We start from the raw sequence: 18,447 nt of genomic DNA on the forward strand, positions 1-18,447 counted from the left end.
GGATGGTGGGGCTCCTTGAGATGGGGATAGGGTGACCGGATGTCCCGATTTTTGGATCTTTTTCTTATATAGGCTCCTATTACCCCCCACCCCCGTCCTGATTTTTCACACTTGCTGTCTGGTCACCCTAGATGAGGAAGTGGTGAAGTAGGACATAAAAAGCTGTGGTAAAGTAGAGTTCTCTCATGAATCAACCACTCTCTTGGGCTGCCCTAGTATAAAGTCCCAATGCCAAGATCAGTCACCTTTTCACACCCCATTCGCAACTCTGGATCCAGGCCACAGACATCTCTACATGCACCACAATCTGCTTTGTTGGCTAAGCTTGTGAGGATTTACATTCATCTTGGTGGCATTTCTGAACTGGATGTGGTGTTCAAGAGTTAAAAACCCTGCCCCCACCCCCACCTTATATTTTCTGATTTTTACCACGAATCGCATTTGTTTTGGGACAGTTTTCTGGCAACACACTGAACTTTAAAATGCTGACATCCAGAGAGAGAGAGAGAGAAAGGGTAGGAGAGAAGGGGCACTAAAAGAAACAGAGCCCCTGGCATGGGGAAGAATAAGGGACCATAATATGTGAGTGGGGAGGAGAAATGGGGAGGTCCTGCCATGGTAAGAAAGGCCACACAAAGTTCCTGGAAAGTGGGGGGAAGAGGGAAGGAGGGGCACGCAGAGGCCTTGGCATGGGGAGCAGGGGTTGCATCAAGTCCCTGAAAAAGAGGAGGATGGGAGGGTGGCAAACAGGGAGTTTATGGGGGATGCAAGGGGCCCTGGTGTGTGCAATGAGCTCAGGCTACAGAAGCCATGAAGTGTGTGACCCTTTAGAGTTAGTTGGGCCAGATTCATTTCCATTACCTTGGTGTAAATCTGGAATAATGCCATCAAAGCTATTCTGTTCAGTGGGATAACTCCATATTTGCACCGGTATGTCACAAGAGATGAAAAAGTCTGGCATACTATGTTTATGTCTTTGCAATATACAAATACTACAATCTCCAATAAAAAGCTTGTTGAAGCCAAAAATTAGGCAAATATTGCTTCTGTGGGAGGAGCAGCACTAATAAATACAATAATTTTCCAGGTTACCTTAGCATTATTTACAAATTACTGGGGCAGTCCTACTCTACATCCATATATTTGTTGGTATTGGTTCAAGAGAAAGAATAAAAAAAAAAAAAAAAAACAACCACAAAAGCCCAACCACATACACACAAGCCCAAGATGGCAATAGCACCAAAAAACCCTCCAAGTTTGTCACAGAGATATTGAGTTAACTACCAGCAGAAAGACTGCAAACGGATTTTAATAAGAAACACATATCGTGTTGTATGATTTATAGCTTTAAACTCTAGCAGCTTAGAAGGATAACAGAAAAATACATTTTGTTCATATAAGTTCTCTGTGGAAAAAATAGTATATTTTTTATGTAATTTTTTTTCTTTTCTGACAGTTTATATATATTTATTTTATAGCTTGTCATAGACATAGCGTACCAGAACATGTCTTTAAATGCATTCCTTTTAGTGCTTTATGAGTTATACAAGGGATGACTGCACAGGTTAAAAACAGGGTGCCATTGACCTTCCCTTTCCTGTTGTATTACAGAATCTGCAAGGAGTAAATAATCTTACTTATCAAGTGTGCAAATGCCTGGACACACCAGGGTCAGATAAAGTTCAGTGTTCACTCTCAACTTTCCTGCCTCTGTGGGTTTTAGTCAAATCCTGTATGTTATTTTAACATAATTTTTATAGTTTAATTTCCTTTTTGTGGCTTTTTATTATTAACGTTATTGACCTTACTGCTGATATGCAGTACCCATTCCATCTCTCGCTAAGCCTGGAACTATTTGTGGATTTTTCCCCTCACTAATTAAAATCTTGCCTCATCGACCCTCTTTACTTACCACATGAGACCTACACTGAAGGCACTAGCAAAACTCCCACTGACTTAAGAGGACCCAGAATTTCACCACAGTCTTCTCAAGAAGGATGCTGCAATTTATCAGAGCAGCTACCAATACTTAGTAGCACCAAAGGGTATTTTAAAACTGATTTACTTGGGGCCTTAATGATAATGCTTGTACCTTTCATAGTAAGTTGGACCTATGCAAAGTAAATGAGAAGTGAGCATACAAGCACTTTGCCTAGGTCTAAATGCCTACGGCAGTGTCAAATCAGACCCCTGTGGCCCGATTCTTATCTTACATCAGCTTTACACTAGTGCAATTCCATTAGCTTCAGTGAAGTTATTCCCAATTCAGACAGCTGAGAGAGCAGAATCAGGTCCTTGGAATGCCAGATTTCAAACCTACACAGATGTTTACAGCATAACAAACATTTCCCAGATACAAAAAATAAATGCTTATAATGGAAACACAGACATACAAATACATTTACATTATGGAAAATCTGGAGGAGATCACTTCCCCACACATTCATGTACATATAAAATTACAGGTATTGAAAATTAATAAAGTTCGGCAAATAAGCAAAAAAATCTGTCTGTGGTCCGCTAACCTGGGAACAAAAGGTGTTTATTAATAATAAGATGTTGTATAATTGTACCTCTCGAGAGATACATATTAATCTTTTTTATAAAAATCAAGAAAGAAACATAGCTATTATTACAGCTACCCTGGCATTTGCTGACACACATTTAACAATATGAATTGCATATCTGAATTTGTTCAATGAGGAGCATTTCCTTTTAAGGCTCCAAAGATGCATCAGTTCAATTTCCTTTGGCATGAGGTCACAGACTTCCATGAACAAAGAAACTGGAAAATTTATTCATTTTTGGATATTACATATTTTTAAAACTATGACTCAGTGGGGAACACAGGCATCAAGTGTAAGATTATTGAGCTAAACCTCATGTGGTTAAGCTTTGAACACATGGTTTTTGCTACCATAGAGGGGAGAGTTGCAAAAGCGGTTAGAAACATGGGAAGACACTGAACTGCCATTCAGCTTAGAAAAGTACAAGCTAATACATCTGGGGACAAATAATCATAGCTAGTCACTGGGGAGGGAAAACACCTGGAAAGCAATAATGCTGATAAAGAGGTTTGACGGGAAAATGACCCTTTACAGGTAATGGTTTCAGCTACAGGTTCCCTCTGTGCTACCTCTCAAATCAGTGATAGTATCAGTTCACCTGCTAAACCAACTGTAAAATGGGACAGAACCATTTTCAGCACCATTGGAAAAGAGACCTGATCCCAGTCAACCTCAATTCCCCTCATTTCATTGGTAATGAAAACAATGTTCTCCTTTTTATACTCCACATTACAGAAGTGAGGTAAACACATTCGCCATCCCGCAGTGGTGCCAGGGAGAGAAGCACACACTCAGGCCTTGGCTACACTTGCAGATGTCCAGCGCTGTGAGTTAAACCTGACTTCGTGCAGCTGAGTAGGGAAAGTGCTGCAGTCTGTCCACACTGACAGCTGCCCAGCGCACTGTCGTGGCCACATTTGCAGCAATTGCAGTGCTATTGGGAGCGGTGCATTATGGGCAGCTATCCCACAGAGCACCTTTTCCCATTCTGGTGTCGTGGGTTGTGGGAAGGGGGCGTGGGTGCGGGGGATTCTGGGTCCTGTCCCAATGCCCCATGATGCATCGCTTCGCATCCCAGAAATCCCTTTGTTTCCGTCCACCTTTGGCGCCATCTTTCAACGGTTTCTGTGCAGCGCGATCTGTCTGCGGGAAATGGAGTCCGAACTGCTGAGGCGTATGACGACGAGTCTCGCCAGCACGTCACGTTTGACTATCGAACTATTCCTTAAGATCCAAAGTGACAGTGAGAGTGAGGGTGAGGATTCCGACGATGCTATCGAGACGCATAACGCGTACGACACGAAATTGCTTGTGGCATTCACGGACATGCTCAGCACCGTGGAACGCCGCTTTTGGGCTCGGGAAACAAGCACCAAGTGGTGGGATGCAGTGGCTGCAGAACTTTCGAATGAGAAAAGCCACTTTCATGGGACTGTGTGAGGAGCTTGCCCCCACCCTGCGGCGCAAGGACACAAGATTGAGAGCTGCCCTGCCAGTGGAGAAGCGGGTGGCTATTGCAATCTGGAAGCTGGCAACTCCAGACAGCTACCGGTCGGTCGCAAACCAGTTTGGAGTGGGAAAGTCGACCGTTGGAATCGTGTTGATGCAAGTTTGCAAGGCCATTAATCGCATCCTACTCAGAAGCAGCGGCACCGGAGGCAGCAAACAGGGCGGCTAACAGGGGAGTTTGAGAGGGAGTTTGCAGGGGGAGGTAAGGGGGGAGGCAGGAGGGCGCGGTGTGTGCTCTGAGTCCACAGGTGCAGTGGGCAGAGATTGCAGCAGCCATGAGCCAAGCAGCAGCAGCAGCAGACAGAATGCAGATGGCTGCATGTGGAAGCTGTGGTATGTATATGGTCCTAGCAGGGGAGCCGGAACACAGGTATGTGTGTATGAAGTGTCGCCTGATAGAGTTACTGGAGGAAAAGATTAAGGGGCTGCAGATGCAGGTAGATACCCTGGTGGAGTTTAGGCGGGGGTTTGAGCAGCTGATGGAGGACAGGCAAGGGGAGGCTGAAGGAGAATGCCCTATGGTGGAGGTAGAGGCAGAGGGAGAGGATGGTGAGAGGGGAATGGAAGGGGGAGAACATGGGAGGTGGAAGCATGTGACAGTGAGAAGCAGGCCAAGGAAAAGAAGGGCCAGTGAGGGGGGAATAGAACTCAGGAATAGGTTCGAGTGTTTGGATACCGAGGTAGAGGGGCAGCAGGTGGCGACTGAAGGTGGAAGGGTGAGGAAGAAGAGAAGAGCTGCTAGTCCAAGAGAGAGGGGGGAGGATTTGATGGAGACAGCACCAATTCTGGGCCCCGTGAGGATTCAGGAAGGCATAAGGGAAGATAGGAATAGGCACAGGTCAGGACTAGAGGGATCGGAGACTAGATTACTAGATCGCACTGTTGCCAGGCAACGGCAGGTGTATGTAATTGGAGACTCTTTACTGAGGAGATTGGATAGGCCTGTGACCAGGGCGGACCCGGAGAACAGAAGGGTGTGCTGTCTACCGGGCGCAAAGATACGCGATGTGGACCTGCGATTGAAAAGGATCCTACAAGGAGCAGGTAAGAACCCCCTGATAATCCTTCATGTAGGAACGAATGATACGGCTAGGTTCTCGTTAGAGAGGATCAAGGGAGATTATGCCAGGCTGGGGAAGACGCTCAAGGAGATAGAGGCTCAGATTATCTTTAGTGGGATTCTGCCCGTTCCGAGGGAAGGGCAGCAAAGGGCTGATAGGATTGTGAGAATAAATAGTTGGCTAAGGGAGTGGTGCTATAAGGAGGGCTTTGGGATGTATGGCCACTGGGAGGCTTTCGGGGACAGACACCTGTTCTCGCGGGATGGGCTTCACCTGAGTAGGGAAGGAAATAGACTTTTGGGAGGGAGGCTGGCTCATCTTATCAAAAGAGCTTTAAACTAGCAAGTTTGGGGAGACGGTTGGGAGATGCACAGTTAATCTCCACGCCAGATTCCAGTATGGAGAAGGTGAGTAAAATGAGAGGAGAGATAGCTGTGGAGATGAGATTGGACATAGGAAGGACAGGAGGGACGGACACTAGGAGGCCCGCAACATATAGTGCTGCTAATGGGAGACGGGCTAATCGACATACATTAGGGTGTCTATACACCAATGCCAGAAGCCTAGGTAATAAAATGGAGGAATTGGAGCTCCTGGTCCAAGAGCTGAAACCAGATATCGTAGGAATAACGGAAACGTGGTGGAATGACAGTCACGACTGGAACACAGGTATGGAGGGGTATGTGCTGTTTAGGAAAGACCGGAACAGAGGTAAAGGTGGGGGGGTGGCATTGTATGTCAATAGTGAAATAAACTGTAAAGAAATAATAGTGGATGGATTAGACAACTCAGAGTCCGTCTGGGCAATACTTACAATGGGTAATAGGACTTCTAGAGCCTCTCCGGGGATAGTGCTTGGAGTGTGCTATAGACCGCCAGGATCGACCCAGGATATGGATAAGGAACTATTTAATGTGCTTAGAGAAGTAATAAGCAATAGAAACTGTGTAATTATGGGGGACTTTAATTTCCCAGAAATAGATTGGGGAACAAACGCTAGTAGCAATAATAGGGCTCAGATGTTCCTAGATGTGCTTGATGATCAATTCCTCCATCAAGTGGTAGCTGAACCGACGAGGGGGGAGGCCATTTTAGATTTGATTCTGGTAAGTAGTGAGGACCTCGTTGAGGAAGTGGTAGTAGGGGACAATTTGGGCTCCAGTGATCATGAGCTAATTCGGTTTAAAATACAGGGAAGGAGTAACAGAATTAAGTCAAAGACTAGGGTTTATAATTTTAAAAAGGCCAATTTTAACAAATTAAGGGGACTGGTAAGGGAAGTGGATTGGGCAAACGTATTAATGGATTTAAAGGCAGAAGAAGCCTGGGATTACTTTAAGTTAAAGATGCATGAGCTGTCGGAGGCCTGTATTCCCAAAAAGGGAAAAAGATTACCAAGCAAGAGATTTAGACCGAGCTGGATGAGCGACCGACTCAAAGGGGCGATTAGGAAAAAACAGAAAGCGTACAAAGAGTGGAAGAGGGGAGGGATCAGTAAGGAAATGTACCAAAGCGAAGTCAGAGAATGTAGAGATAGAGTGAGAAAGGCCAAAGGCCGTGTAGAATTGGACCTAGCGAGGGGAATTAAAAGCAATAGTAAGAGGTTTTACAGCCACATAAACAGGAAGAAAGCAAAGAAAGAAGAAGTGGGACCGCTGAAGACTATTGCCGGAGAGGAGATTAAAGACAATCTAGGCATGGCGCAATATCTCAATGAATATTTTGCGTCGGTGTTTAATGAGGCCAATGAAGGGATTAGGGATACTAGCACCATTACAGAGGGGCGTTCGGGATGGGGGATTACCGTATCCGAGGTAGAAACAAAACTTGAACGCCTTAATGGGGCTAAGTCGGGAGGACCGGACGATCTTCATCCAAGAATATTGAAGGAATTGGCGCGGGAAATAGCGGGCCCGTTAGCGATAATATTTAATGAATCTGTAAACTCGGGGGTGGTCCCGTTAGACTGGAGAATAGCTAATGTGGTTCCTATTTTCAAAAAAGGGAAAAAAAGTGATCCGGGTAACTACAGGCCTGTTAGTTTAACATCTGTAGTGTGCAAGGTGTTAGAGAAAATTTTGAAGGAGAAATTAGTTGAGGACCTGGAGGGTAGTGGCAATTGCGATAATTTACAACATGGTTTTACGAAGGGCAGATCGTGCCAAACGAATCTGATCTCCTTCTTTGAGAAGGTAACGGATTTATTAGATAAGGGAAATGCGGTGGACCTAATATACCTGGATTTCAGTAAAGCGTTTGATACTGTACCCCATGAGGAATTATTGGTTAAACTGAAAAACATGGGGATCGATTTGAAAATCCAGAGATGGATAAGGAATTGGTTAATGGGGAGAATGCAGCGGGTCGTATTGAAGGGTGAACTGTCGGGTTGGAGGGAGGTTACCAGTGGAGTTCCCCAAGGTTCGGTTTTGGGACCCATTTTATTTAATCTATTTATAACTGACCTCGGAACCGATTGCAGGAGTAGGCTGGTAAAGTTTGCGGATGATACGAAGGTGGGAGGCGTTGTAAATTCGGAAGAGGATAGGGATATCCTGCAGGGAGACTTGAATGAGCTTGTGAATTGGAGTGTCAGAAATAGGATGAAATTTAATAGTGAAAAGTGTAAGGTGATGCATTTGGGGATGACCAATAATAATTTTAGTTACAAGATGGGGACGCATTGGTTAGAAGTAACGGAAGAGGAGAAGGACCTAGGGGTCCTTGTAGACCGCAGGATGACTATGAGTCGACAGTGTGACGTGGCGGTGAAAAAAGCCAATGCTGTCTTGGGATGCATTAGGCGAGGTATATCCAGTAGGGATAAGGAGGTCCTGCTTCCGTTGTACAAGGCGCTGGTGAGACCTCATTTGGAGTACTGTGTGCAGTTCTGGTCTCCCATGTTTAAAAAAGATGAACTCAAACTGGAACGGGTGCAGAGAAGGGCCACTAGGATGATCAGAGGAATGGAAAACCTGTCGTATGAAAGGAGACTAGAGGAGCTTGGGTTGTTTAGTCTGACCAAGCGAAGGCTGAGGGGGGATATGATTGCTATCTTTAAATATATTAGAGGGATTAATACAAGGGAGGGAGATGAATTATTCCAGCTTAGTACTAACGTGGATACGAGAACGAATGGATATAAACTGGCCGTGGGGAAGTTCAGGCTTGAAATTAGACGAAGGTTTCTGACCGTTAGAGGGGTGAAATATTGGAACGGGCTTCCGAGGGAAACGGTGGGGGCGAGGGACTTGTCTGGCTTTAAGATTAAGTTAGATAAGTTTATGGAGGGAATGGTTTAATGGTAAAACATAGTTGTCAAGGAAAACCAAGCAATGGTAGGTAAATAGCATAATGGCTAAAAGGGGTCAGGATGGAGACTCTTGCCTATATGCTCGGGGTCTTACTGATCGCCATATTTGGGGTCGGGAAGGAATTTTCCTCCAGGGCAGATTGGCTGAGCCTCTGGAGGTTTTTCGCCTTCCTCCGCAGCATGGGGCAGGGATCTCTAGCAGGAGGGTCTCTGCCGATTGAGGTCACTAATAACAGGATTGGGGACTTCAGCAGCAGAGTCCAGGGAAGGGGCGGGGATGGTTTTATGGCCTGCAGCGTGCAGGGGGTCAGACCAGATGATCATAATGGTCCCTTCTGACCTTAAAGTCTATGAGTCTATGAGTCTATGAGAAGAACCGTGACTCTGGGTAACGTGCAGGAAATAGTGGATGGCTTTGCACAAATGGGGTTCCCTAACTGTGGAGAGGCGATAGATGGGACGCACATGCCTATTCTGGCACCACCCCACCTAGGATCCGAGTACGTTAATTGGAAGGGGTATTTCTCTATGGTTCTCCAGGCGCTTGTGGATCACCGTGGGCGTTTCATTGACATTAACACAGGCTGGCCCGGAAAGGTGCATGACGCACGCATCTTTCGGAACACTTGGCTGTTCAGGAAGATGCAGGCTGGGACTTTTTTCCCCAGAGCGGAAGATCACGGTAGGGGAAGTTGAAATGCCCATTGTGATCCTTGGAGATCCCGCTTACCCATTAATGCCATGGCTCATGAAACCCTACACAGGGAGCCTTGACAGCAGCAAGGAACGGTTCAACTACAGGCTGAGCCGGTGCCGAATGACTGTGGAGTGTGCCTTTGGCCATTTAAAGGGCTGCTGGCGATCTCTGTATGGGAAGCTGGACTTGGCCGAAAACAGCATCCCCGCGGTTATATCCGCGTGCTGTGCCCTCCATAATATTTGTGAAGGGAAGGGTGAAAGCTTCACTCAGGCATGGACCTCCGAGGTTCAACACCTAGAGGCTGAATTTGCACAGCCAGAGAGCAGGGCTATTACAGGGGCCCAGGGCGGGGCTGCAAGGATTAGGGATGCCTTGAGGGAGCAATTTGAGGCTGAAAACCAGCAGTGATATCTGGTGCCCTGCACGGGGGTGAAGTGCAGTAGTTCCAATCTTTAGGAATTAGTGTCTTCTAAGCAGACAAGCAGACTTGCAGTGCTTGTTTATTTCCTGGGCTAAGGAGTCTTTTACTTTATGCAATAATAATAAAGAATGCTTTCAGAGCCAAAGAATCCATTTATTGAAAAGAAACAAGGGGGTGGAGTGGGGAACAGTACAATCACAGATTCACTTATGTCCTGTCTGGTGTGCTGTGCAGTGAGTGCTACACTTCAGGACAGCTATACTGCATGGTGATGGGGGTTGAGTGCAGAGGGTAAGGGTTGTGGTTTTCAGGGCTGGGTGGTGAAGATACTGGTGTTGGAGGCAGCGGGTGGCGTGAAGAACACGGAAGTTGGGGAAAGTGGGTTGGAGGTGACAGTGGGGCAAAACAGAAAGAGTTCTGGGACAAGGGCTGTAAGGGGGGGTGGCGTTTGCGGTACTGCTCCTCTTTCTGCATGGCTACCAGCTCCTGGATAGCATCTGCTTAGCGCTCCAGGATGCTGATGAGCCTATCAGTGCTTTGCTGCCGGTGCGCGATGCTTTGCCGCCAGTGCCCTGCGTTTTCCTGGCGGATCCTGCTTTCTCTCTCCCTCCAGTCCTGTGCTTTCTCATTCTCTTGAATAGACTGCCGCATCACTTCTTGCAGCATGTCTTCTTTGCTTTTTCGCGGTCTCTTCCTGAGTCTTTGCAGTCTCTGAGCAGGCGATAAGAGGGACGGCTGAGGTCTCAAGGTTGATGGAGCTGTATAGGCAAAATGCAACATTTAACAGAGGCAGCATTGTTTATACCAGACAGAGTAATGATTCCCCCCGCACTTAAGGAGTAGAAAACACACAGGGTCTACACAATAGCATATTTTCCTGTCCGAAACAGAGCACACATATCCCATGGGAGCCTCAAAATAGTGAGTATGGGGGACTGATTGTTTCAGGGCTGCACTGTCCTCTGGGTTTCTGTGCCTTGGGGAGAGCCAACAGCTTCAGGGGGCACCTACACTGAACACTGTCCCAACATTTTCCACAGGAGTTCGTCCTGGACGATATCTCCCTGCTGAGGGTAACCTGGGAAGCAAGGGAGGGTCTTCTACTGCAATGCGGCTTCCGCCCTGGCCCATATGCAGCTTGCCTGTGTGCAGCAATGGTCCCCCCGCCCCTCGTGGCACAGTGGCACAGACACGTTAGCCTGGCTGGGACAAGGACCACGGTGGCTCTCCCGATAAACCTGCGCAAGCGCATTGCACACGTTCTGGATGAGACATTCGAGGAGATTACCGAGGCTGATTACAGCGATGTGATAAACCATATAAATGCACTATTCCGCATCTAGGCATGCATGCCTAACCCTCCTCTCCCAAAGAGCCCGCACCAAAAAAATTCCTTCCCGAAAAAAAAAAAAAAAAAACGCTTACCAGGAACCTGCTCTTCTGTTTGTCCTCCACAAGTACCGGCCACTGCGACTGGCTACCTTCCTCCTGGCTCGAGAAGAGCTCCTGGCTGCATGGCTCCAGGGATCCGGGGTGTCTCCATCCGGCCCACCACCATCACTCCCATTTTCCTCCTCCTCCCCCCCCCACCAGCTCTGAAGTATCCATGGTGGTGCTCGGAGTGGAGGTGGGGTTAACCCCAAGTATCGCATCCAGCTCTTTGTAGAATCGGCAGGTCGCGGGGGGAGCACCCGAGCGGCCGTTTGCATAGCGGGCTTTGCGGTAGGCACTCAGCAGCTCCTTCACTTTAATCCTGCACTGCAGGGCGTCCCGGTCATGGCCCCTTTCCATCATGTCCTTTGATACATTCCCGAAGGTATTGTAATTCCTACGGCTGGAGCGCAGCTGGGACTGTACAGCTTCCTCCCCCCAAACACTGATGAGGTCCAGCAACTCGCCATTGCTCCATGCTGGGGCTCGCTTGGCGCGTGGAGGCATGGTCACCTGGAAAGATTCGCTGATAGCACTCCACGCCACACCGGGCTGAGCAAACAGGAAGGGGATTTTTAAAATTCCCAGAGAATGTAAAGGGTCAGTCACATGGTTGGTTACCTGAGACCAGGGCAGTAGAGTTTGAACTGATGACCAGAGTGGCTAGAACAGGCATTGTGGGATACTGCCGAATAATTCTGGAGGCCATTCACAGCACATTGGGCGGCCACACTGGCGCCGCAGCGCTGCAGCGGCAGCGCAATACTCGCTATTCCTCTCAGAGAGGTGGAGTACATGCAGCGCTGCAACCACGGAGATACAGCACTGCAAATGACTTGCCAGCGTGGACAGGGACTGAGTTACAGCGCTGGGGGAGCCTTTACAGCACTGTAACTCGGAAGTGTAGCCAAGGCCTCAGCTGGGGTTGGAGTGGTGATAATCACTGTAATTCTCCAAGCCATTTACCCCTCACTTTATATTAACCCTGTTCACATCCAGAGCGAACTGTGTGTAGATGTAGAGTACTGGCCATTCTGAGTTGGTGGTACTTTATCCTTTGCACAAGTGCAAATAATTCTGCGAGGTATAGGGCTGTGGAAAAAAACAGGCCATTTTTTTCTGTGTGAGGGAGAAGGGAAGAGATGCCCCATAATGTTATCATGTGGAGAATAGGCCCATTTGTCCTCCTATTAAGACACTAAGGGGTTGGGTGGGGAAAAACTGGGCCTATTAGCATGCCTGAACATAGCTGAGAGGGTTGACAGGCCACTGGACCTCTCACTTTGCTCCCTAAGGAAAGCTACAAACATGGAGAAGCCTACTGTGGGTCTTGCATGGAGATGGCAGATTGGGGGGGGAGGGGGGGCTTAAATCCTCTGAGTCAAATAAAACTCCTGAATTTCTGAATAGTCAGTCAAAGCCTCGTATCAGAGGGGTAGGCCATGTTAGTCTCCACACAAAAAACAAGGAGTCTGGTGGCACCTTAAAAACTAACAGATTTATTTGGGTATAAGCTTTTGTGGGTAAAAAAAACCCCACTTCTTCAGATGCATGGAGTGAAGAGAAGGGAGTTACCTTACAAGTGGAGAACCAGTGTTAACAAGGCCAATTCAGTCAGGGTGGATGTGGTCCACTCCCAATAACTGATGAGGAAATATCAATTCCAAGAGAGGGAAAATTGCTTTTGTAGTGAGCAAGCCACTCCCAGTCCCTAATTCAAGCCCAAATTAATGGTGTTAAATTTGCAAATGAATTGTAGCTCTGCAGTTTCTCTTTGAAGTCTGTTTTTGAAGTTTTTTTGTTGAAGGATGGTTACTTTTAAATCTGTTATTGAAAGTCTAGGGAGATTGAAGTGTTCTCCTACTAGCTTTTGTATGTTACCATTCCTGATGTCTGATTTGTGTCCATTTAGTCTTTTGTGTCCCTTCTCTTCACATGTCAGTATATTTATGCCTGCATCTGTAATTTTCACCCCATGCATCTGAAGAAGTGGGGGGGTTTTACCCACAAAAGCTTATGCCCAAATAAATGTGTTAGTCTAAGGTGCTACCAGACTCCTAGTCAAAGCCTGTCACTCATTTTTAGGTATTTTCTCAGCATCAGTTCTACAAGGAATTTAATACAAGAGCTTCAGATAGAGCTCTGGATAATTAAAACTATTTTATTTGTAATAATAATACCGTAAAATTCAGTAGCATGTACTTGCACCTTCTTACAGCTGAGAGACCACCCATCACACCCCACACCCATGTCTTATCTGGGGAACTGTTTGAAGGGGAGGGGGGACTGTCAAAAGGGGAAATAAGGCACAACCCCAATACAATGGGGAAGCAGTCTTCTTGGAAACTGGAACTAAATGTTCTACTGTATATGGCAAATGTATCTGTGGAAAAACAGAACATACAGTATATATAACGAGATTCTTACAACTACACCTTTCCTTGGACGTAACATTCAAAAAGAGCAAGCTAACAAAAATAATGGCCAAGATTTATTTTAAAAAAGGATGCTTAAAGGCAGGCTTCAAGCTTTTCAAAACTGACTAGTAATTTCAGATGCCTCAATTATTGTGTGCCCAAATTATTTTTGCATGCTAAATACCTGCCCTCTGAAAATCTCAAGCGATATCTAAAATTGAACACACAGAAACTGTGGTACAAACTGTCCATGTCACACAAAACATTTCTGAACTGAAGATTTTCTTACCTTTTCACTCCATTAAAAGTTTCAGTGTTTTGACTTTTCATCCTGATTTGGGACTAAAACAAATTTTGAAATATCAGAATTTGCCACTGGATGGAAATTCCACTTTTTGATCAACTAAATCACTTCGGTTCTTTTGAAAATCCCACTCCAATTCCATATTTAGGCCCTTAACTGACCTAATTTTCAGTACTCAGCAGTTCTCATTGGCTGCAGTGGGGGCTGCAGAGAACTCAGGATTTTTTAAAGTCAGGCACTCATGTAAGGCACCTACACAAATGTAAGCGTTCGCTGTTGAGAATCTTGGTCATAGATGCGTAGACTGTATCTACACCTAGCTAGCATTCTATAGGCTTGACTGTAGTTTATTTATTATAGAAATGCAATAACAGAAACGAGTTAGCAAGGATGGCAACAAGCTTTCAAAAGATATGCCACTTACAGAAGATACTTCCAAATTAAAGATCTGCCATTAAGTTAAACAAGCCTCAGGCTTACAAATGCCACATAGCATATATGTAGCTCTGTTTGCTTGAGCAATGAAATCCTATGCAACTTTTTTTTTTTTTAATATGCCAAATCCATGACAAACACAAGAAACCTCTCTTGCTCTGCTGTGACTAACTCTTATCATTTACAAAGTAGCCATTATTCAAGCAAATGCAAATCAACAAGTGCTTTTAAAAATCATACACCCCCTAGTAAGAACCGCAAACCAAACAAACACCCACACCCAAGCTGGAGCATGCCACAGCATTCCAGAGCTCTGAATAACAAGAGCCTCTTTGAGTCTATGCTGCTTTTTCTGATTGCTTCTTGCAGCCTTTGCACGCCGCAGAACCAGTGCTGGACTGACAGTATGTGACACCTATCTTCCGTATTCAATATAACTTCTCCTTAACTTAAGCGCCTCTTATGACTATATAGGCGGTCACTTAGCTTTTCTTTTTAAATAAAAGCCAGAAAATTAACAAAACACTTTTAAATAAATTCAAGATAGTCTTACAAAATACAGTCTGGTAGGAATGTTTTTAGTGGCAATGGGAAATTTGCATTCCCACTGCACTTTTGACAAATGTGAATAGGACAACTTCTTTGTTTAAAAAAAAAAATCTATTGATAATATAAAAATAAACAACAGGTTTTGCAGGGCCAAATTCTACCTGCAAGATGCATGTTCACAATTGAAAGCAACAGAAGCCTGTGAACACAACTCATGGCAGGATTTTGGAGGAGGATCACCCACACTTCTCTTTCATATGAAATTTAGCACACAGATTATTCATTAAAAAGAAGAACAGGAGTACTTGTGGCACCTTAGAGACTAACAAATTTATTAGAGCATAAGCTTTCGTGGACTGAAAGCTTATGCTCTAATAAATTTGTTAGTCTCTAAGGTGCCACAAGTACTCCTGTTCTTCTTTTTGCGGATACAGACTAACACGGCTGTTACTCTGAAACCAGATTATTCATTGATTACTATGGCAAGTGAGTGAAATTTAAAAGCTGTGGAATACAACTGCAGGTTTCTCTACTTAGATTTCAAGTCCCTACTCAAGAGAAAAGATATACTGCTCTACAGGGCACATCATTCCCAGATGGCTGCTTATCCCAACTTTGCAGAGCAACCCATCCCAGGGCAATGTCTGCCTGCTATGCATGGACTAAATGACCCCTCCCCCAGTTTCTGCACCAGGAAGCTGTGTTCAGAGCATGTGGGAGGAGAGAAGGGAGGCTCCACATTTCCTGTGCAATACAGATCACTATTTTGTGTTCCTTTGCCCCAGTGAGGCCTCACAGCACTGCTGCTGGAGTTCTAGGAAAGAGGGGTAGGCACAGACAGCTGCACAAGGCTAAAACTGGACAATTACCCTGAATAAGGCACAGCCAGTGTGGCTGTATAGCCTGTAAGGCTCAGGGAATCCAAGAGCAAGCAGCAGCTGCAGAGGTAATTCTGGACAGAATCACATGGGTAATATGCCCTAGGGTGACCAGATGTCCCCATTTTATAGGGACAGTCCCGATTTTTGGGTCTTTTTCTTATATAGGCTCCTATTACCCCCCACCCCCGTCCCAATTTTTCACATTTGCTGTCTGGTCATCCTAATATGCCCCCACAGGAATAGCCCCTTTTCAGGATAAGTAAGGTTTCACACTCAAGAGAGTTAGGCCACAAATCCTTAATAGAGAAACTTCTGGCATTTAATCACCTCTTTACAGAACATCAACTTTAGAGTCGCTTCTCGATAGCAATTTGCCACTAGCCAACTGCATGAGAAATCAAGACAAAAAATAGTTCATCTTTTGGTATGATACCAAAAGCCCTGCGTTGATTTTCTACACAATAATACATTTGATGAGCTGATGCTTCTCAGGAGTGGGGACTGAAACTTGTGAATGAAGTTTTCACTTCTAGTACAGTAGTGCACAGACAGATTATCTATCCTATACTTGGTGGATTTGAAGTCATCTGCAACAGGAAATCTAACATTGCTGCTGCTAGGTATCTTTTATTAATTCAGGAACAGTAACATTTTCCCCTGTTCAGTTTTACTGTAACTGTTCCAGCTTCCAGATCAATATTACTCCATGTCTCTAAGGTGCCACAAGTCCTCCTGTTCTTCATTATCCAAATAGTGACTTACACCAATTTACATAATAGTGTTCAGTTCATTTGGGTAAGAGGCTTATCTTAATCCTTTATCTTCACCATGTCTGTGGAACTCACTGTGACAGGCACTAAGAAAGTAAAATATTGTAGATGGGATTTAAAATAGGATGGATAACCAATAACACCATTGGTTATTCATCAAGGTTTAGATAATACTTAGTTCTACCATGAGTGCAGGGGACTGGACTAGATGACCTCTCGAGGTCCCTTCCAGTCCTATGATTCTATGAATATTGGTAAGACAACAACCCCATTTTTAGCCATGAAAGCTAAAATTAAGGATGAACAGACTACATGTTTCACTGGTGATTAACACAGGAACCTGAAAGCAGTTCTCCCTTCTCTTATCCATAGCTTTGCCGGGTGCTTTATGAGAAGAGATGCATGAGGCAAGATACCTAAAGTGGTGAGCCAACATTAAAATCCTCTATTGCTAAATCTTGTGTTTCCTTGCAAATCTGATTGTGTTCAACAGTCTTTCTAGCCAAGGAAAGTGGACTTTACTCCCTCCAGAACCCAGGCCATTCCTAGGTCAGCAGCAGAAGAAGTTGCTCCAGGACAATATACAAAGCTGCCTCATAGATGTGTGTAGCCTTCATGATGCTTCTATCTGCAAGCAGTCCAGAAAGAACAAGAGCCAAAATCACTGCTGATGTAAATCCTCTGGGGTTATGCCAACAGAGAATTTGGCCCAGATTACAACCTGAAGGCAATATTCTGAATCAAGTTTCTTTTCTTTAAATAAAGTTTTCTTGGTGTGAATTTATCCAACTAATCACTCTAGCAGTTTAAGTTTAAATGATTCTGAGTTATTCCTATTTTCTCCTCCATTGATTGACTGAGCATCAAGCACTTATTCCAGATAATGGTATCAAAACAATCAATAGCACTCCAAATAATGTCAGCTGCTAGCTAATTTACACTTGCATAGTTGCCATCTGCTATTAGTCCATTTATACACAAGCCAGCAGCCCAAGCTCTTTAGCTAGCACGATCACAACAAGACTATTGAAATACAGAAATTTTATCCATATTCCCTATGGTGTAAAGAAAGCTGATTAATCCAATTATGGTTTCAGTGGCCTTGGTTTTTCAAGTTTTGTTCACATCAACCAGGAAATTATGCTACAGTATCTGTTTATTTAAATTTAGCAATCAGACATGGGGTTCACCGAGAAATTAAACATTCTTTCAGACATTTCAGACAAACATTTGAAAATAAAACTTGGTTGGCTTTTTTATTTTATTTTATTTTATTTTTTAAGATAGCTTGATGATCCCCATCCAAACCTCCGCCTGAGTGCTTTCTCCACAATTGTAATTTTAGCACGTATGGGGCGGGGGGCAAGAGTGCTTAAATTACATTGAAAACAATTGTCACCAGAGAGATTATTGCTTCTTTTGTAACAGCAAATGTTCAGTCATTCAAAAAAATTCCTACTGTAAATATGCCATTACAAATATTTTTACAGTACTTGCACATTATTTCCCTTTGAAACTTTTACTGGGAAAGTCCAATATGTGCAATATGTGACAGAAACATGCGGTATGAACCAAATGTTTATATTTCACAGCCAAGTGCATAGCCGATAATGGGCTAGATGATAGAAATTTATTCCTGGACAGCTACTTTACTAAAACATGCATAGTTACCAGAGCACAAGATGTAAAACCTGAATTTGATCAGAGATAAAAATGCAAAGATTTAATAAATCGCATGACAAATGCTCTCTACAAGACTTGGTGTAAACTACAGAACCAGTCAGATAGTGCAGCATACAGACTCCCTAACTAAGGATCACATTTATAAAGGAAACATTTGGGACACATGGGAACAAGTTCTATTTCACTCTTTAAAACGGTCGATTGTTTAAGAATAAAACAAACCACATCCATCTCTCTCTGGCATTAAACGTCTAAGAGTCTTGATCCTGCACTGTCCTATTCCTTGTGCAACTCCAAGTATCCTCTGAGTAGCTACTGCAATTGTTTATAAACTACGTCAGAGGTCCCCAAACTGCCCCCCTGGAGGAATGTACGGGGAGAGGGGCCAGGCCAGCCCCACTCTGCC

General features: G+C 44.8%; 1 protein-coding gene and 1 long non-coding RNA gene across 3 annotated transcripts in view; both read right to left on the reverse strand.

Moving 5' to 3' along the window:
* SMAD3 (SMAD family member 3) overlaps window positions 1-18,447 on the reverse strand; it is a 103,534-nt gene that overhangs the window by 62,571 nt on the left and 22,516 nt on the right. The window lies entirely within an intron of this gene.
* On the reverse strand, window positions 9,704-11,554 carry LOC135973889 (uncharacterized). The gene is made up of 2 exons (XR_010590927.1): window positions 10,997-11,554; window positions 9,704-10,329 (listed from the first exon to the last, which is right to left on the reverse strand). It is a non-coding gene; the product is annotated as an uncharacterized LOC135973889 (long non-coding RNA).

The sequence above is a fragment of the Chrysemys picta genome, chromosome 10, assembly GCF_011386835.1.
Source record: "Chrysemys picta bellii isolate R12L10 chromosome 10, ASM1138683v2, whole genome shotgun sequence".
NCBI classification, from domain to species: domain Eukaryota; kingdom Metazoa; phylum Chordata; order Testudines; family Emydidae; genus Chrysemys; species Chrysemys picta.